Source organism: Ictidomys tridecemlineatus, chromosome 4, assembly GCF_052094955.1.
Source record: "Ictidomys tridecemlineatus isolate mIctTri1 chromosome 4, mIctTri1.hap1, whole genome shotgun sequence".
Taxonomy (NCBI): domain Eukaryota; kingdom Metazoa; phylum Chordata; class Mammalia; order Rodentia; family Sciuridae; genus Ictidomys; species Ictidomys tridecemlineatus.
In genome coordinates, this window is record NC_135480.1 from 2,238,913 (window position 1) to 2,259,935 (window position 21,023).

Here is a 21,023-nt window from a genome sequence, read left to right on the forward strand (position 1 = left end):
CAAAGAATCCTCATTCTCATTTTTGATTATATATATACAAGATAAGTAAATGTATACAGATGGATCTTAATATGTTATAGCAGAAATATGAAACAATGAACTACTAATCCAAGAAAAATTAAAATAGACCAAATATCATAAGAACCACCTGGTTGAATGTAATTATAATTTATGCCCTTATTTTTAATACATATTTTCCTAGGGATTTGGATACCTATAGTTGTTAATTGATTAAATAATTAGCATGTGTGTCTAATTGTTTAATTAGTATATATTTATCTAATTGTTTTTCTTCAACAGAAAACACATGATTTATATATTACTTATACATGCATTTCTTTGATGCTCTGCCTTTTAGTTACAGGTATTTGAGATAAATGTATTTTACTAGAATTTTGCTTTCAAGAGATAATACAACCATCAACTGATCTCTCTCAAATTGTTGTACAAACTCTATAAGGTAATAAACAAATATAACTAAATTTGTCTATAGAAATATCCAATGGCTTTAATTATAGTTTCATTTGAGATGTTTCTTCTTATCAAGGTATAATAATCTGTTAGATTCTAAGGTTTTTAAATATTTTTCCAAAGAAAAACCAAGAAGAATTCTAAAAGGAAAAGAAGATACTTCCACAGAGAGGAAGCACACATTGGAGGTACTAAGAGGAAGAAATGAATCATCTTTGGGTAAAACAAAGTTTTTGTATTCTGGATTTTAATGATAAAAGTGTTTTTCTAAAAAGGAAAATCTGTATATCATTATGTAGACAGATGATATAAAAAGTTAAAACAATTGAAAAGAGATTTATATGTACTGGACTGACTATAAAAATTTTAACTAATTCAAGAGTATTTCAGGCTATTTTCTTGATTTTACTATGCTGATGTGAGCTAAGATTTTGTCCATATTTTCACATAATAAAGGCCTATTAAAATGTTAATTTTATTTCCTTTCAAGAAGGTTTTTATTGCCTAATGATTCTCATTGTTTAAGGCAAGTATTAATTTTAGTAAATAAATTCACATTCTTAATTAAACAATAGATTTTTTTCTATACTGGCCATTTATGTACATAAGATATCCACCAACATATTATTCTCCTACTCATTCTACAACAGGAATTGTAGAATGGATAACTTGTGCAAATGTCTTGCCAGTATGACAGAAAATATCTAGAAATAGTGGATATATTTTAGACTGGTCTCCCAGAATTGACAAAGCTGATTATGCAAGGATGCCATAACACCTGGAGGTTTATTATAATTACCTAACCCTCACTGAGTTGGCACCCAAAAGGATGTTTTGATGTTTAACTTCTACCTTCAAAATATTTACATTTGTGACATAAAAAACTCCTTAAATGTGAGAATTAACTGAAAGGATGATAAATATCCTGTAAGAATGCAACTTCTCTTATTGTGTCACTAGTTATTTCCAGCTAACATTTCAGAGCTATAATATGCTGAGGTTAACATTCAGGCTTTGAAACAGGTGCATGCTAATTAACCAGACCTAGGCAAGCTCCTGATCTCATGATCCTTAAAGTGACTACATTAAATATCATTCCTTGCTTCTATAATTATAGTCTTTATGGCTATGTTTTAAACTTACAACATGTTAATTTTCTTCAGATTTGATTTAAATCACTTTCAAGATCCTTCGTAGTCAATTAAGTTCTGATGGAAGAATTGGAACTAAGTTAAAATGCCCTAGAAGACAATATACTGAATAATGCAAATGAGCCTTTTACTCTGTGGTTTGTGGATAGACTTAAATGCCATGCCAATTAAATACATCTGTGTTACTATGGCCAAATGCAATGCTTCCCAATAAAATTGAGAAAAGATTAAAAATCTTCTGATGAGTATTTGTCAGAGTAATAATAATAACCTGCATCTTGCAAGTTGATTATATTATTAAAATGATATGTTTTCTACTAATTCCTTTTGTGTTTCAATAGTAGATTTTGTTGAGCTTGGACTGAGAATCCAGTGACTAAATCATGCAATACCCCAATGGCCTTTAAATATTAATCAAGGGGGAATTTGTGGGTAGCCACTCCAAATTCAGGCACATTTAGTCCTGATGCACTATGGAGATCTGAAAGATCAATGTAGTCTGGAGCAATAGTGCCATGACTCATACTCCATTTTTTCCCATGTTTGGATAATAAGTTGTGGTCCTGGGAGTATCCCTAGAAGTAGGTGGTACCCAGAAGGGTTGAGTGTGGGAAGCCACTCTGAATGATTTATGCCTTCTATCTTGGAGGGGAGAGGCTTTAACAGGCACTACATATTGTAGTGACCTGGACATTGCCATGGTCCTGGAAGTTTGAAGGCAGGTCTTCAGATGTAGGCCTCTCAGTTCATGGCCCTTTGGGTCAAATTAAACTCACTTGTCCTTTGTAACCCTGCCACTTCTGACCTTTTTTGAATGGAGCTTTCTAAGAATAAGGGTCCCTCAATAAAAATTCCATACCCAAATATGCTCACTCTCTCTCACCTGCCCCTCATGACTTTCTCTTGCTCTCCCATTTGAGGAGCCTGAGGTAGAGAATGAAGAAACCATCCTGAAGCTTGATTAAAGGTAAAGTGTGAGTCTGTGTTTTCTTTGTTGTCCCTGGAAATTCACATGGGCAACCTTAAGTTAAGGTGCCCACATGGAAGCAGTTGAGCTACACTCACCTGTTCCCTTGTAATCCTACCATTTGCCTCATTTGAATGGCTTCTTCCCAATGAAAGGGTTCAACCTGTGCTCCTCTCTCTCTTTCCACAGATGCCAAGGTTGCAGGAGCCATCACAGAACCCAAAGAAAAAGGTATTTCTCAAGAAACAGACATTTCTTTGCCTCTGTGTGGTTATTTCATGCCTCCCAGTTCACCTGGAGTGACTTTGAGTGTTTAATCATGAGACTTCTCAAAACATGGGTGTGTCTATGAAAGAAAGATAAAGACATGAGTGCTGATATGAGATTAATACGAGATAAATGTTTCATCATCTGGAACATGTCAATGAATATCATGAAGATGCTAGAAATCAATAATCTCTCATGAGGAGGAGTCAGACTGAGAAGCTGTCCTCATAATAAGGCCTAAAAGGACAGAGAGGACAAAGCTAAATTTGGGAATGTAAATCTTTAACCTGGTCAGTTATCAAGAATGTAAACACAACATTTAGTTAAGCTACTTAATGCCATCTGAATTTTATAAAATATCTCTTTATTGGAATGGTCTCTTTTCATTTTAGCTGTATTTGTTAGGTATTCAAGATCAAGCTGGTCAAAGTGATCTTCTTATCTATCATTAAGAGTCAGCTGAGTTCTTTTGGGGTCTCTGTTGGGAAACTAATGAGTAGCTGTTTAGCTCTGCTAATGCCATCCAGCAGGATAAGTCAAGGTCTTACCATGTGGCTTACCTTGGAAATATCAGGGATCTCTCTTTTTCAATGACTCTCCTCTTTTGCAGTAAGTGTACTGATTGGATTTTTTTAAAGATCCCAGTAATCCACCTGATAGGGAGGTCATGTGACCCAGAGTTGCAAAGCTGTTAGAGAATTTCCCTTGTTTCCTGGGCTCAAGCTGACTCAGAAGACAAGAGCTAAAAATTGTGTTTCTTGCCCCCACCCCACCTTTTTAACCTTAATCTTTAGGCCTTGATATTAAATATCCAGCAATCCAGTCTTAAAGTAAGTACTGGGCTTTAACTTTAATGTTAATAACTTTATAGTCATCTTTACCCCTTTTATTTAATTGGGGTCTCTATTAGTATTGGAAGTTAGCATTATATAATATCTGTTTATAAATGATAGCCTTATATTTCAAATTAAATTTAGGTTGTTATATTTGAAGTTGTACCTTTGTAAAGCACTAACATATAGCAGTTAAAGTTTACAAGAAAAATTTAAAATGAAATAAATAAGAGTAAAAACTCTTGAAATTAACAAGAGTAAAAAAAAATTTAGTTTATACATAATCTTAAACCTTATCTGAGTTATACATTATATCCTATGTTTGAGACCACAGTAATCTTTAAAATAAAATATCAATCATTTGAATCAAACATTAAGTGAGATGAGTCTGGCCTGATTGTGTTAGTTAACACAATATGACATTATCTAAAAAAAGAGTTAAAGAAAGGCTAAGAAAGTTTTAACTTTCTTTTTGTGGAAAAAGTGGAAAAATGTTTTACAAGATTACTCTTTAAGTAGATCAGTCCCTCATTATCTTTTAGAAATACATTTACATTTTTATCTCAGTGTAACAAGTTACATATGGTTTAGATTTGATTACAGAACATTCAATGATATAAATAAATCCCCAATAAAATTTGTTATCCTTATAAGTCTAAAATTACCATTAGAGACAACTTTAGTTTGGAGACCACTAGCTTGATAAAATGTTCTTTCAAAACTTTTACTTTCAGAGCTGGGGTTGTGGCTCAGCAGTAGAGCACTCACCTAGCATGTGTGAGAGAGGCTCTGGGTTCAATCCTCAACACCACATATAAATAAAATAAACATATAAAAAATTTTTAAAAAGTTTTACTTTAAAGACTTCTATACCTCATATATATTAACACATTTAATATACAAAGAAGTGTAACAGTGCCATAATTACATTGATGTTTATATAATAATCAAGTTTAGCTTTTAAAGAAAAATCTAGACTCTGTAATTTAGTACAATACTCTAAAATAAAATGTAAACCCTGATTTTAACACTAATTGCTCTAGATAGTAAAACTTAATAGATTCAATGTTAAGAGTCAATTAATATTTGAAAAAACACTTGTCATTTCAACATACGTATTAAACTTTGGTTTATATCAGTACATTAATATTTGACTTTAGGGAAACTTGAGTAGATTTAACTGATTGTGTTACGTGTGTATAACCAACTTAATTGCACACAAACCTTTTAAAATTTACCCTTCATTTATATAGACATTTTATCACTTAATTATATTGTCTCTTTCTTTTAAATTTAGATGTATTACAACTTTACTACATGAAGACTCTCTTACCCAGTGGAAGGTCCTTGGTTAGCATCTGGATGACCATCTTAAGCAACAGCTTCCATCTTAAGAAAAAGGTTTGCTTTCCCACCCAATGGTAACTGACCATTCTTTCATTATTCAGCCAACATTATCCTTTGTAATCTAATAATGTCAAAATTAATGTAGAACACAGGAACCTAATTCTTCTTTCCTAGCCAGGTTATTAACTTCCAACACCAGAAGGGCCATGACTGAGAGGGCTCATAAGCAAGGTGGTCAGCCTTTGGCTACAGAGTCCAGCTGATTAGATAGATAGGCCACTGGACGTGCCATGTTCCCAGCATTTGAGTCAGGACCCCTACAGCTATTCCATACCATTCATGGACATACAGGAAGAAGGCTTTGTGAGGTCAGGGAGTCCTAGTCCAGGTGCATTGGTGAGTGCTTCTTTATGTCCTCAAAGGCCTTTTGTTTTGTTGGCCCCCCCAAACAGCAGATCCTGTTCTTTCCTTTCTGGGCCTTCACAGAGGGGTTTTGCCATTACTGAAAAGTTGGGGATCCATACACAGCAGAATTCAGCAGCACCAAAGATCTCTGATTTGACAGCAGGTTGAAGGGACTGGAATTGAGCAGGTCACCTGTCTCCTCTTGTAGCCCAGTTACCACTGTCCCTGAGTCATACAGAAACCAAGGTACTTTACTTTTCTTGACAAATCTGGGCTTTCCTCTTTGAAACTTTGTAAAACTCTCTTACATAGGAGAGTGAGAAGCAGCTGTGTTCTTTTTATGCCATCTTCTCTGGTTGATCCAGCCAGGAACAGATCATCTACATATTGGAACAATGTGCATCCACATTGTTTTCCAGGAAAGGCTTTTAAGTCAGAGGCCAGCACCATCCCAGAGATGGTTGTTGACTTTTTGAAACCTTATGGTAACCTAGTCTAGGCCAATTGGCCTTTGTTCCCATTGGAGTCTTCTCATTGGAAGGCAAAGTGTGGCTGATTCTGTGGTAAAAGTTGCATGCAAAAGAAGGCATCATTAGGATCCAGACATGTAAAATAGCCTGCCTCAGTTGGGGGCAGACTTAGTAGACTATGTGGATTGTGGAACACGGGATGTAAGGTGACTGTGGCTTGATTTTCTGCATGTAAATATTGGACTAGCCAATAATTATCAGTTTCTGGTTTTTGGACAGGCAAAAGATGTGTATTTCATGGTGATTGTTGAGTTCTGAGGATTCCATATTGTAAAAGAGTGTCCAAATGTTTTTGAATTCCATGTTTTGCCTTATAAGGAATATGATGTCATCTTAGGTGTACTGGTTTGGCTTCAGGTTCAAATTTCATCACCACTGGGAGAAAGCTTTTGGCTAGTCCAGGTGGGTTGGCCTCTGTCTATACTTCTTGTAGTTGGAAAGGGATGTCTGTTTCCTGTTGTGATGTTTTTCTACTAGGCTGAAGAGGTGCCATTCCTCTTCCCAGGGAATTATGAGGGATAAAATATTTGCTTCAGGTTTTCTCAATGATATCAGGGACTGGCCTTTTGCATTAACAGTTATCTGGGCTTGGAGCTTTCCTACCAAGTCTCAACCTATCAATTGAAGTGGGCAATCTGGCATGTATAGAAATTTTTGGACTACTTTATGACCTGATGAATTTCAATGATTTCAATGCTGTGGTAACAGGAAAGAATAATCTGTTTAGTTTCCTGGGGCCCCCACAATTGTGGCCTCTTTCTTTGAAAATGGGCCCACAGGTTGTGTCACACCAAATGTTGAGCCCTAGCATTCACCATAAAGTTCATAGGTTTGTTCCCTATAAGCATTTGAACCATAGGATTCTGGGGGCCCAAAAGAATGGAGCCCATTTAGTCATAGACCTCATCATAATTTTCCATGGCTTCCAGTCCCACAAAATTTTTCTCATGGGCATCACAGGGGTGTCTGTGGCATTGAGCATCATGGGGGACACATTTGCAGGACTGGTATCATCCTTGAATGACTTGGCTTCTCTTATCCAGGGCCTATCACAGGGTCTCTGTGGAGGTAATTGCCATTTCTAACATCACATTGGTTCTTGCCATCTTTCTCAGTGTGTTTGTGTGTTAGGGTCTTTCTAAATATTGTAGTGAGGCTTCAGGCCTATGGAACTATTTCAGTTACTATAAAATTGTGCAATACATCCAGTGGTGCTCAGATACTTCCACAGTATTCTAGAAAAATAATGTCTTTCCCTAGGTCTCATTGGGGAATAGAGCCTTTCCCAATGTGTTGATGTAACATGGAGATACTCTCAGTGTCATAGTGGTGCTCAGGGCCTTCCTCTTTCTTTTGTAGGCATTCAAGGTAGTGCATGTTTCTTGGTATAAACTTGTGGCTTTCTCCAAGGTTACAGTCTGGCTCAGTGTTTTTCCCAATGACTTACAGTGGTGACAGAAGTTTGTAGGGTCCTTTTTGAAATTTTAGATATAATTGAGACTCAGATTTACCCCAGAGCATCTGTGATGCAAAAGGACTTCAGTATATAGATTTACAATGGGTTTCAGTGCCTCCATCAAAGTCAATGTGGTGTTTTGAATCTTTTCCTCAGTTTCTATGTGTCTGGGTACTTTTTCCAATTTTCAATGAAGCTCATGGCTTTTCCTTGTTCCTTAGTGGGCCTCAATGCCTTCCACAGTGTTCTCCAGGGTTACAGTGTGACTCAGGACTGTACTTAACATTCCAGGTGTGTTCACATGATTTTCATGAGTTTGAGTGATTCAAAGGCCTTCAAAAGTGTCTTTTGGCATTTGGGCCTTCACTGGTTTCTAAGTGGTGTTGAGGCTTTCCCAGTGTATCACTGGTATTTAGGTCTTTTGCATCTCACTAAGCTAGGTCATGGACTCTGGTGTGCATTCAGTGTATGTGGGTCATGGCACAGTTCCTAGTTTTCTCCAGTCTTACAGTCATGCTCAGGTTGTTCCCACAGATTTTTGGTGTTCTTTTTCACTCCATTTGTTCATTACATTGAGGTCTTATACATTCCCACCATCTCAGTGTCCTTTAGGATGTTTCCAGGTTTTCAAAGAGCCAAAAACTTTGTCCAGACCCTAGTAGAATTCAAGGCCATTACCAGGCTTTCTTTATTCTCAGTGCCTTTGGAAGAGTCACAGTCATATTCAGTGCTTTTCCCAGAGTCTCACCACAGCTTAGATACACTAGGTTTAGAGTTTTTGCCAGGGTCTCAGTAATGTTGGCACATTTCCCAGGTTCTAAGTAGAGTTTGTTGGTATTTCAAGGGTCAAAGTGTTGCACAGAATCAGCCAAGAATCTACTGATTCTCAGGGCATTCCATGGTGCCCAGGGCCTTCTACAATGTCTTTAAGGTATCATTGTCTTTCCAGCACTCAGTGAAGCTACAACCTTCTCTGGTTACACGATGATCATTGTCATTAAGAGATTGTTAATGACATTCAGGGTATCACTGGGGTTCACCATCTTTCCTAGTGTCAGTGTGCCTTAGGTATACCCTAGAGTCTCAGGAGGGCTCAAGAACTTCCCCAGAATTTTAATCCTATTTAAAAAATCCATATGGTCTTCATATGCTTGTAATATTACCCCCAGTCCTTAGAAGAGGCTCAAGGTTTCAACAAGAGTCACAGATTTGTTAATTTCATTCACTGTTGTCTCAATGGGATTCAAAATAATCTTTAGATTCTCAGGAAGGTGAAGGCTCCTTTTCTTAGTTTGACAGATGTGTGCAGAACCTCCCCAAGAGTCTTAGTGCTCTCATTTTCTTCCCAGGCTTTCAGTGTGGATCAGCATGATTCCCAGGAAATGAATGTGTTTCAAATCCAACCTCAAAGTATTTTTTAATTTCAGGGTTTATTACAGGTTGTTTGTGAGGTTCAATGCAATTCTCAGAGTCTACTGGTGCTCAGTGTTTCTTCCAGCCTTGAAGTGAGGCACTGGACCTTCTGAAAGGTCAACTCTGTGTTCAGGGTCACTCAAGTTTTATCAATGAATCCATGATGGGCCTTGCCCAGGATCTCTGTGGAGCTAAGTACCATTTCCAGCATCATGGTGGTGCTTGCCACTTTTCTCAGTGTTTGATTGTGTGTCAGGGCCTTCCCAAATAGTATAGTGAGGCCTCAGACCTACAGAACTATTTCAGTGAATATAAAACTGTGCACAATATCTAGTGTTGCTCAGATAATACACCATATTCTGGGGAAGTAATGGCCTTCCCTAGTGTGTCATTGGGGAATAGAGCCTTGCCCAGTGTGTTAGTGTAACATGGAGATACTCTCAGTGTCATAGTGGTGCTTGTGGCCTTTCCCCCTCATTGTAGGCACTCAGCATAGCCCATTTTTCTTGGTGTGAGCTCATGGCTTTCTCCAAGGTATTAGTCTGGCTCAGTGGTCTCCCCAATGACTACAGGGACTCAGAGAATTTTCTACAATCCTTTTTGAGATCTTAGGTATGATTGGGTATCACGTTTTTCCCACGGCCTCTGTGAGGCTAAAGCCCTTTAATAATTTGTCAGTGGAGATCATGGCCTCTAAAAGTACATAAGTTGGGTTGTGGATGTTTCCTAATGTCTGCTTGTGTCTCAGTGCTTTTCTAGATGAACAATGAAACTCCTAGATTCCTGTGTTCCTCAGAAGGCTTCAGTGCCTTCCATTCTGTGTCTGTCGTTTTTCAGAAAATTTCCTGGATTTCCATGTGAATCATGGCTGTCCATATAATTTCTGGGGTTTTCATATACTTTCTATCAATTTGTGTGACTCAAAGGCCTTCAAAGGTGTTTCTTGGCACTCAGGTCCCTCATTGGTTTTCATTGGTGCTCAGTGGTTTCCCAGTGTATCAGAGGACTTCAGGGCATTTACAGCTCACTAAGTAGTCTAATGGACTCTGGTAAAGATTCAGTGAGTTGTGGGTCCTGGCCCAGGTACTCAGAGCATTTCATGGTCTTCTTATTTCACAGTCATTCTTGGACTGTCCCTCCAGAGTGTCAGTGTTTTGCTTCTTTTCTGCCTGCATTCAGTTGTGCTCTTAGACTTTCCCCACATCTCAGTATAACTTTGATGTTCCCCAGTTCATCAAACTGACCAAAGCCTTGTCCAGGGCCTCTCTAGCAATTACCGGGCTCTCAGTTTTTCCAAGGCCTTTTCAGTGTCTCAGTCATGTTCAGTGCTATTCCCAGAGTCTTACCATGATTAAATAGCTCCCCAAAGACACACTAGTTTTAGAGTTTTTCCCTTATCTCAGAAAATCTCAGCACTTTTCCTACTTGTCAAAGAAGTTCATTGACATTCCCAGAGCCACAGTGTTGCTCAGGTTTAGACCAGAATATTACTGGGTCACAGGGCATTCCCCAGGGTACATTGCGCCCAGGCTGTTCTACATCGTCTTATTCTTGTCCTGCTCCCCAGGCACTCAGTGAAGCTGTAGTCTTCCCAGGTTACACTGATTATCAGGGCATCTGTTACTGCCCTATGACACTCAGGGCATCAGAGTGGCTCAGGAATTTTTTTCCCCAGAGTCAATGAGCCTCAGAACCTACACTAGAGTCTCAGGAGGGCTCAAGGCCCTTTGCAGAATTTCAGTGTTGTTTCAACATGTCCACATGGTCTTCATGGTCCTTGGAATATTGCCCTTCACAAGAGTCTTAGATTCATTAATTTCAATAATGGTTTTCTTGGTGTTGTTCTATATATTTCTAAGATTTTTGGGGAGTCAAAAGTTTCTTCCTTATGCTAACAGATGTGTGCACTGCCTTTCCAAGATATTTAGTGTTCTCATTTGCTTTCCCGATTCTCAGTGCAGATCGGGACCATTTACATTTTCACCATTTTCTCAGGGCCTTTCCACATGTCTCAATGAGTCTCATTGTTTTTTAAGGGGAACACTGAGTTTCAGGAACAACCTCAGGGTCTCCTACTGCTGTGGGGTTTTCTACAGGTTTTCCACAAAGCTCATCTGTATTCTCAGAGTCTCAATGTTTCTTCCAGGCTCAGAGTGATGCTGTAAGTAATCCTAAAGGAATCACTGTTTTCAGGGCCTTTCAGGGCTTCTCAATGAATCCCAGGATCCTGCCCAACGTCTCTGTTAAGCTAAGGTACATTGTAAGCATCACAGTGGTGCTCTGCATCTTTCTCAGAGTCTTATTCTGTGTCAGGTTCTTCCTGAGTTTCATAGTGAAGCCTAGGTTTTATCCTACTATTTCAGTATTTTGAAGAACTCTGTTTAATTTCTACTCATGCTCAGATTCTTCCACTCTATTCTGAGAATAATAATGGCCTTCCACAGGGTCTCAAAAAGGAATAGAGGTTTGCTCATCACTGTAACAGAGATACATTCTCATTTTCAAAGTGGTTCTTAGGGTTTTCCTCCATATCAATGGAACTTTGAGCAACCCCATGTTTGTTTGTTTGTTTCTTTCTTTCTTTCTTTTTTTTGAGAGAGAGAGAGAGAGAATTTTTTAATATTTAGTTTTTAGTTTTTTTGGTAGACACAACATCTTTATTTTTATTTTTATGTGGTGTTGAGGATAAAATCCAGCACTGCGCACATGCCAGGCGAGTGCGCTACTGCTTGAGCCACATCCCCAGCCCTACCCCATGTTTCTTAATGTAAGCTCAGCACTTGCTTCAGGGTCTCAGTCTCACTCAGAGCTTTCCTCAGTGTCTTTCATGGGCTCAGGGTGTTCTCTAGTATTTTCACTGAGATCTTAGTTATGATTGGGTCTCAGACTTTCCAGAGAGCTTCTGTGAGGATAAAAGGCCTTCAATAAATAGTTTTACAGTGGGGTTCAGGGCCTCCACAAGAGTCAATGTGTTGCTGTGGGTCTTTTCCAGGATTTCCTCATGTTTCAGTCATTTTCCAGCTCAGCTAGAAAGCTCATGGCTTTCCTATGTTCTTTAGTAAGTCTCAATGCCTTCCATATTGTATCTGTAGTTCTCAGGACAATGTCCAGAATTTCAGGGTGACTGAAGTTCTGTGTTCAGAATTTCAGGACTGTCCATAATATTTCAGGTATCTTCAGATGCTTTTCATGAATATGTGAGCTTCAAAGGCCTTCAGAAGTGTCTCTTGCCATTCAAGGCCTTTACTTTTTTTCCTAATTGGGGTTCAGAACTTTTCTTGTAACATTACTCTAATTCAGAGTGTAAGGATTCTGGCTGTGGAGATGTACAGGACAGCATTCCTCTGGTGAGCAAACTCTCTGTGGGTCAAAATCGCCTGTTTTCCACACTAGAACTACTCTGTAGATTTCCCCCAAGTAAATCATAAGGTAACTAATACATGGGCAATGCCTAGCTACTGTGGCCATGCATGCATGAGGAGGCTCTGTGCTAGAGTCTTATCAGCCTTGACCTTGATCTTAGGTGCTCAGCTCCTGGGAATAAAGGAATTCTCTTACTAGACAACCACAATGTTTCACCAAGCTAAACTATCCACACTGTACCTTTAAACAATGGACTTTCTTGAGAGCTACATGAAACTCCTAACCTTGTACATTACAACTAATGTATGTAACTGAGAAATAAGCTGCATAATGTTGCTGACTCTGTAACTGCCTAGTGACACAATGAACAGTAATGAAACTCTGATGCCAGTGATATAATGTGGCCTATTGATATCATAAAGCTTCCAGCTTGACAAGGGGCCTTTTCTGCCTTTCTGCCACTCTGCCATCCTGCTGTTCTGCCACTTTGCCTCTGCACCTTGCTCTGTCTCCTTTTATTTTCTTTACATCAGAACTTTTGCAGGCCACTAAAGAGACTCATGGACTCTGGTTTATTCAGTGTCGAGTGGGTCATTGCCCAGAGTCTCAATACAATTCCTGGTCCTCTCTATTTTCATATTCATGTTCAGGGCATTCCCACAAATTCTTAGTATTTCATTCCTTTTACTATGCTTTCCATTGACCTTTTGTACATTCCCACAATCTCAGTGTGTTTCAACATATTCCCCAGGTTTTCAAAGAGCTGTGACCTCACCCAAGCCCTCAGTGAAACTCATGGCAATTAGCAGGCTCTCTGTTTTACTCAGGGCTTTCTGCAGTGTCTCAGTGTTTTTCAGTGCTATTCCCAGAGTCTCTCCAGTTTCACAAGGTGACCAGCACCTCACCAGGATAATTCATCCTGTGCAGGAAGGGATAAGCCATCTGAAAAGTTAAAGTCTGAAGTAATTAGTGAAGAAAGAATAGAAAATTAGAATTACTTTTGGAAAGCATGGAGCACCTGAGAGGTCAAGTTCACACAGGAGCTGGAGCTCTGCTTTTTAAAAAATGGCTCTGTTTGTTTATTTAAGGGTGTAAATCAAAGGCAAGGAAAAGATTTGTGTGAGTGGAGGTTTTCTTCATGGTGTCTTGCAGTCAACATGTTCATTTGCATCCTGGGAAGCCACACTTGTCTCTGGGAGTCTGCGTGGCTAGGTGGCGGCAACAGGTCACCAGTGGTGTGTGTAATCTGGCAGAGCTGAATAGAGCTCACGTGTCTCTCAGCAGTCTTAACCAGAAGTATGACCACTGAAAGTTTTCTATTCATTGGCTATGATGTCAATTTGGTTCATACACAGTTTATGAATGAGTCTTTATGTCTTTCCCATATTTAATTTTTTAATACAAATGAGGGATAACTACTTTGAGTTCCTGGATCCTTTTTCTGAGGGTAAGACAACCTATTATCATGATATAATAAGAATTAGTAGCAAGCATAGCATTTCAGTAATATACCATGTAGAATGTTTCAAGGATGGAAAGCCAATCAATTTCATCAGCTACAGATACAGGCCCATGAGATTGGTTCTGTTTTTCTGAATATCCTGAATGCTCTAAGGCTCAAGCTATTATTATTAGTATGTCATATATCCAACAAGTGATTTCTGAGTTTTTCCCAATTTTATTGGGAAGTATAATATTTGGCTCTAGTAACACATACCTACTTATAGTTAACATGGAGTTTAAGCCTTTGGTCAAATTCTGAGAGCAGAAAGCTCATTATCAATATTTATAACAATAGTTTTTAAAGTATTTGATTTCGTTTTAATCTCTTCTTTAATAATTACTTCATTGTATAGGACTTTGGAAATATTTTGAGCCAAATTATTAAGTAAATGAGCTTTGTTAGATTACATTTCTTACAATTTACAGGACATCTATCATCCATTTGTGCTTAATTTTACATTTCTAAAACTTAGAACGTAAGAGAATTGAATATAGGCTTGCAGGCCATAGCAGGAACCCTCCTTGTAGTTTCTGCCTATTAAGTTAGGTATGGATCCATGTAAGATGGAGAAAATCTTAGGCAACAATTAAATTTCAGAGATCATTTATCATATTATCTTTCCTAAAAATTAGAATATTACCAAAGAAACTGCTATGGGTCATAGTATCATGACAGAATGGATTATGTTCATAGGAAACATATAAAATCCTGAAAGAGTAAATTAAGATATGCAGGACCCAAATTATCATCAAATAAGGAATAACTGCTATAAATCCAAATCCAAATTACTGATCTTTCTAGTGTAACATCAATCAGTTTGCCAGACCTTAACTTGCACTTCATTACATGGTGGCAAAGCAATAGGGAATAATCTAAATCATTTGGATTTTTAAAGAATCAGAACAACTGTATATCTAATTTTATTTTTGTACTCTGAAAATTGTTAAAGATAACTCAATAATTTTCCTAGCTTCTTAGATATCTTATTATATTAAAAATTCAAATTAAATATGGTTGCCTGCAAATTTTTTTTTTTGAAGCAAAAGCAAAACACATTCAGTGGCAGTGCTTCCAAGTAAAGCCCTCCTGGCTTTGGATTTTGGTAGGAAGTGGCGCCTTCACAGGTACCCTAGAATCCAGGAAGTGCTCAAGGCCTTCCCCAGAACTTCTGTCTTGTTTAGAAAGGTCCTCGTGGTCTTCATGGGACTTTGAATAGACCTCAGTGTTCAGAAGAGTATTATCAAAAGTCTCAGATAGATCAGGTTCATTCACTGTGGTCATAATAATGTTCAAAACATTCTTACAAATCTTCGGAAGTTGAAGTCCCTTCCTTAAGTTGACAGATGTGTGTACAAACTTCCCATGACTCTCAGTGTTCTCCTAGCCTTCCCAGGCCCTCAGTGCATATCAGCACCATTCACAGTTTCCCCATGTGCTCGAGGCCTTCCCAAGGTTCTGGAAGTTCTTAGTGTATTTGGCACAAGAACACTGTGTTTAAAAGCCATCCTGAGATTCTGCTCTTCTTTCAGAATTTATTCAAGGTTGTCTCTGAGGGCTAGATCTCTTCTGAAAATCTCCATTCACTCTGAGTTTCTTCCAGACTCAGGGTGAGTCTCTGAATCCTTTCCCAGGAAACACTGGGCCCTGGGAACTTGAGCCTTGCTCTATGAATCCCAGGGCTTTCTCTGGGTCTCTGTGAAGTCTCATGCCTTTTGCAGAAGCACAGGATGGCTCAGTGTCTTCCTCAGAGATGACTGTTTGAATGTGTGTTACAGCCTTCCCCCAAATCCTAGTCACTCCTAGGGCACACTCTACTATATCAGTGGATTGAAGAGCTTTGCACGCCATCTAGTGGTGCTCAGGTTCTTCTACAGCATTCTGAGAAAACAAGGGGTGTCACAAGACTTCAATAGGAAATAGAGCCTTGCCCTGAGTGTCATTGTAACTGAGAGACATACAGATTTTCCTTGTGGGGCTCAGGGCCTTTCCCACTGCATGGGTGGCACTCAGGCTCCTAATGCTTTTGAGTGTAAGCTCAGGGCTTTGTCCAGGGTCTCAGTCTTGCTCAGAGTATTGAGAAATGACATCCAGGGCTCAGGGATTTCTCTGGGACTTTAATGGGAACTCAGGTTTGATTGATTCTCAGATTTTTCTCCTGAGTTTCTGAGTGGCAAAAAGCTTTCAATAAATAGATTGAAAGTAAATTTCAAAGCTTCCACCAGGATTAAAGTGGGGTTGTGGGTCTTTCCCAGGGTGTCCTGTGTTTCAGTGCTTTTCCAGATAACAATAAAGCTCCTGGGATTTCCTTGTTCTTTAGTGGGCCTCAATGCCCTGAACAGTGTATCTGTAGTGCTTATAACAGTGTCCAGGATATCAGTGTGACTCTGGGTTTTATAATTTGAGGTGAGATCACCAGCTCTCCATAAGTTTGAGTGACTTAAATATCGTCAGAAATGTCTCTGTGCATTCAGGGCCTTTTCTGGTTTCTAATTGATGTTTAGACCTTTTCCAACTGTTTCACTGAAATTTGGGGCTTTTGCAGGTGAGTAAGGAAGCTCATGGTTAGTGGTACAGATTCACTGGCTCGTGGGTTTTTGCCCAGCATCTCAGTGGGTTGCATGGTCTCCTCCAGTCTCATAGTTATACTCTGTAAGCTCCCCCAGAGTCTGAGTGTTCTCCTTTCATTGACTGTGCATGCAGTTTTACTCTTGGTGATTCCCCACATCTCAGTTGGTTTAGGACATTGCTCCTCAGGTTTTCAAAGAGCCAAAGGACTTGCCCAAGGCCTTAGTGGAAGTCATGGCCATTGTGAGGCTCTCAGATGTTTTTTAGGGCCTCTTGTAGTGTCTCAGTCATTTTCAGTGCTATTCCTACAGTGTCTCCATGCTTGAGTACTTTCCCAAAGACACTGGTTTCAGAAGTTTGGCCAGAGTTTCAGTCAATCTCAGCACCTTTCTAAGGTTTTCAGTGGACTTTATTGCTCTTCCAAGATCACAGTGTGTCTCAGGTCAAGATCAGAGTCTTAGTGAGCCTCAGGGCTTTTCTCAGGGTCATTGTGATACTCAAAGTTTCTTTGCAGAATCTTCATGGTGCCATTTCCTTCCCAGGCACTCAAGAAGCTGTAGTCTTCCCAGGTTACTCACATGATCAGGGCCTATTGCAGGGTCCTAGGGACACTGAGAGTTTCAGAAAAGCTCAGGGTCTTTTGCATTGTCATGTGCCTCAGGGCCTACCCCAGACACTCCAGAGTTCTCTAGGCCTTTCTTGTGATTTCTGTGTTGTTTATAGATGCTGACCTAGTCTTCCTGGTGCTGAGTGACCTATTGCCCAGTTTTCCAAGTATGCTCTAGTCTTCCCAAAGCATCTCACATTCATCAATTTTGTCCACTGTGGTCTCATTGGGGTTCGAAATATTCTTCATATTTGTGGAAGTTTAAGGCCATTTTATTCACTTGAGGGAAGCCTTTTTCTTTTCCATTGGCAGATGTGTGCACAACTTCCCAATAATTTGTGTGTCTTTTGGCTTCCCAGGCTCTCAGTGCAGATCAGTACATTTCACAATGTCACCATGGGCTCAGAAATTAGCAAAGTCTCAATAGGTCTCATGGTGATTTGAAGTAGAACACTAAGTTTCAGAGCCAAGTTAAAAGATTATTATTATTCAAAGTTTCTTACAGGTTGTTCATGAGTCTCAGTGCTATTTCAGAGTCTCCTAGATCCTCAGTGCTTCTTCTGGCCTAGGAGCCAGCTAGAATCATCCAAAGAAAACACTGCCTTCAGTTCCATTCAGAGTTACTCAGTGAATCCCAGGTTTTCCCAGATTTTCAGTGATGCTAAACTCCAATTTCAGGTTCACAGTTGTTCTCATGATGTTGCCCAGTGGTTGCTGTGTGACAGGGCCTGTCCAAATATTGCAGTGAGGCCTAGCATCTTGCTACTCTTACATTGGGTTTTAGACTGCTACAAAATATTGAGTAGTGCTCAGATTCTTTTGCACTCCTCTGGGAACATAATGGCATTCACCAGTGTCTCATTGGGAAATGTGTACTTGCCCCGTGTCCTTGTAACACAGGTATAGTCACATTGTCATGGCTGTGCTCAGGGCCTTGCCCACTGCGTCACAGGCACTCACTCCATGTTTCTTGATGTCAGCTCAGGGTTTCTCCAGGTCGCAGTCCAGCTCAGGGCTCTCCAATGACTTGGAGGCACTCGGGGAACTCACTGGGCTCTTGTTGGGGATCTTAGTTGTCGTTGGGCCTCCTGTTGTTCCCCACAGCTTCTGTGTGGCTAGAGACCTTCAGGACATTTACAGTGGGGTTCAGGGCCCATGTCAGGATCTGGAGGGATTGTGGAGCCTTCCCAGGGTCTCTTTGTGTCTCCATGCCCTTCTCACTTAATATGGCGATCATGACCCTCCCATGTACTTTACAGGATTTGATGCTTTCCACAGTGTGTTTGTTGTGTTCACCACCATCTCCAGGATTTCCCTGTGACTCAGAGCTGTCCATAGAATTGCAGTGGCATTCAGAAGCTCTCCATGAGTTTGCTTGCTTGAGTCCCAACCCTTCTCTTGGCATTTCAGGTCCTCAGGATTCTGATTGTTGTTTGGGGCTTTTCACAGTATCCCACCAGAATTCAGGACTTTTGCAGGTCAATAATGAGGCTCCTGGGCATTGGTACTAATTTAGTGGACTGTGTGTCCTTTCCCAGGGTCTCATGGCTTTCCTGGTCTCCTTCAGTCTCATGCTCGTGCTCTGGGTGTTTTCCCAGTGCCTTCATGTTCTCCTTATTTTCTTTGTGCATCCAGTTGAGATTTGTGATATCCCCAGCATCTCAGTGAGGGTCAGGATGTTCTCCAGCTTTCAAAATCCAAAAGACTTGCCCATGGCCACAGTGGATCTCATGGCAATTACCATGCTCAATTTTTCTTAGGGCCTTTGGCAATGTCTCCGTCATTTGCAGTGCTATTCCCAGAGCCTCACCAGGGCTTAGATAGGTTTGCAAACACTTATTGGTTTCTGAGACTTTGCCAGAGTCTCAGTAAATCTCAGCACCTTTTTCCAGGTTGTCAGTGGAGTTCATTGCTCTTGCAGGGGCCTTTCCAGAGTGTAAATGATTTTGAGGGAATTTCTCAGGTCACAGTGGTATTCAAGGCTTATTTGCAGAGTGTCAGTGGTTCCATTGCCTTCCCAGACCCTCTATGAAGCTGTAATCTCCCCAGGTCATGGAGATAATCAGGGCCTATTCCAGAGTGTTCGTGACACTTAAGGCTTCAGAGGGGTCAGGTCTTTTTCATTGTCAATGAGCCTTCAGACATCCCCTAGACACTCAGGAGGACTCAGGGCCTTCCACATGATTTCTGTCTTGTTACAAAGGTCCACATAGTCTTCATGGTACTCATTGGAATACTGCCCAGTGTTTACATGATGCTCAAGTCTTAAACAAAAAAACACACTTTCATTTTATTCACTGTAGTGTAATTGCTGTTTAAAACATTCTTCATATTCTGAAAATAGTGGAGGACCCTATTTCAATGGAGAGATGAGTACACAACCTTCCCAAAAGTCTTATTTTCCTCTTTGCCTTCCCAGCATCTCAGTGAAGATCAGCCTTGTTCACAATTTCACCATGTGCTCAGGGCCCTTGAAAACACCTAACTAGGTTTCATTGCTTTTGCAGAGGAACACTGAGTTTTAGAGCCAACCTAGAGGTTCTTATTCTTTCAGGATCTTTGACCCATTTTCAATGAGGCTCAGAGTCTCAGTAATGTTCAGTGCTTCTTCTGGCCTTGGAGCCAGGCTCTGAACCTTCCAAAGGAAAACAGGCTTCAGTGCTATTCAGGATTCCTCTGTGAATTCCAGGGTTTTCCCAGGTTCACAGTTAAGCTAAACTCCACTTTCAGCTTCAAACTGCTGCTGAACAGGTTGCTCAGTGTTTGACTGTGTGTCAGGGCCTGCCCAAATATCATAGTGAGGCCTAGAGACTATACTAGTCTTTTAGTGGTCTTTACAACTCTACAAAAATTGAGTGGTGCTCAGATTCTGTTACACTATTCTGGGAAAATAATGGCCTTCACTAGTTTCGTTGGGAAATAGAACATTGCCCATATTTCCATTTTCATTGTCATGCTGAGGGCCTTCTTCTCTGTGCCAGGGGCACTCATGGCTAGCCTGTGTTTCTTGGTGTAAGCTCAGGGTTCTCCCCAGTCTCCAGTTGGATCAGTGCTTTCCCCAATGACTTACAGGGGCTCAGGGAAGTCACTAGCCCCTTTCTGAAAACCTCAAGTATGACGTGTCTCTGATTCCTCCCTAGAGCATCTGTGAGGCTAAAGGCCTCACAGTAATTACAGTAATGATTTACAGTAATGTTCAGGGCCTCCCCCATGGACTACATGGGGTAGTAGATTTTCCCAGTGTGTCCTTGTGTCTCAGTGTTTCTCAAGCTCAACAATGAAGCTCATGCATCTCCCAATTATCCTTCTAGAACCACAATGCCTTCACAGTTTATGTGTAGTTCTCAGAGCAATCTCAGGAGTTCATTGTGACTCAGGAATATTAGGGGTGTTCAGATGGTTTCCATGATTTTGTGTGATTTAAAAGTCTTCAAAGGTGGTCTTTTTGCATTCAGAGCCTTCACTGGTTTCTTCGTGGTGTTCAGGGATTTTCTGAGTGTATCAGTGAAATTCAGGGATTTTGCAGGTCACAAAGGAGGCTCATGGACTCTGCTACTGGTTCATGGATTGGGGGTTTTGTCCAGGGTCTCAGTGGGTTTCATGGACTCCTTTAGTCTCACAGTCATGCTCAGAGAGTTCCCCCAGAGTCTTAGTGTTCTTCTTTCCTTCTTCATTCATTCAGTTGAGCTCTTGGACATTCCCACCTCCTCAGTGAGGTTCATGATGTTCCCCAGTTATTCAAAGAGCTGAAGGTCTAACCCAGGGCTTCAGTGGAACTCATGTCCATCACCAAGCTTTCAGTTTTCCTTGAGGCCTTTTAGAGTCTCAGTCATGTTCATTGCTATTCCCAGACTCTCACCTGGGCTTAGATAATTCCCTAAAGACACACAGGGTTCATAGTATTTGCCAAGATCTCAGTAAATCTCAGCACATTTCCCATGTTCTCAGTTGAGTTTATTGCCATTTCCAAGGTCACAGAGTTTCTCAGGGAATGCACAGAGACTTACTGGGTCACAGGACCTTTCTCAGGGTCCCAGTGGTACCCAGGGTTTTCTGCAGAGTCTTAGCAGTGTCATTGCCTTCTGAGGTACTAAGTAAATCTATAGTCTTCCCAGTTTACATTGATGATCAGGACCTACCACAA

General features: G+C 40.2%; 1 long non-coding RNA gene across 17 annotated transcripts in view; it reads left to right on the plus strand.

The window, feature by feature from the left end:
- The window catches only part of LOC110597422 (uncharacterized), a 201,062-nt gene that overhangs the window by 121,299 nt on the left and 58,740 nt on the right, over positions 1-21,023 (plus strand). For 12 of the 17 annotated variants that reach the window (XR_013437327.1, XR_013437333.1, XR_013437334.1 and 9 more), the window contains 5 exons: positions 359-460; positions 595-690; positions 2,543-2,589; positions 2,779-2,820; positions 4,987-5,090. This is a non-coding gene — a long non-coding RNA (uncharacterized LOC110597422). The remainder of the gene's footprint in view (positions 1-358; positions 461-594; positions 691-2,542; positions 2,590-2,778; positions 2,821-4,986; positions 5,091-21,023) is intronic. The other 5 variants (XR_013437338.1, XR_013437336.1, XR_013437337.1 and 2 more) reach the window with 5 other exon arrangements.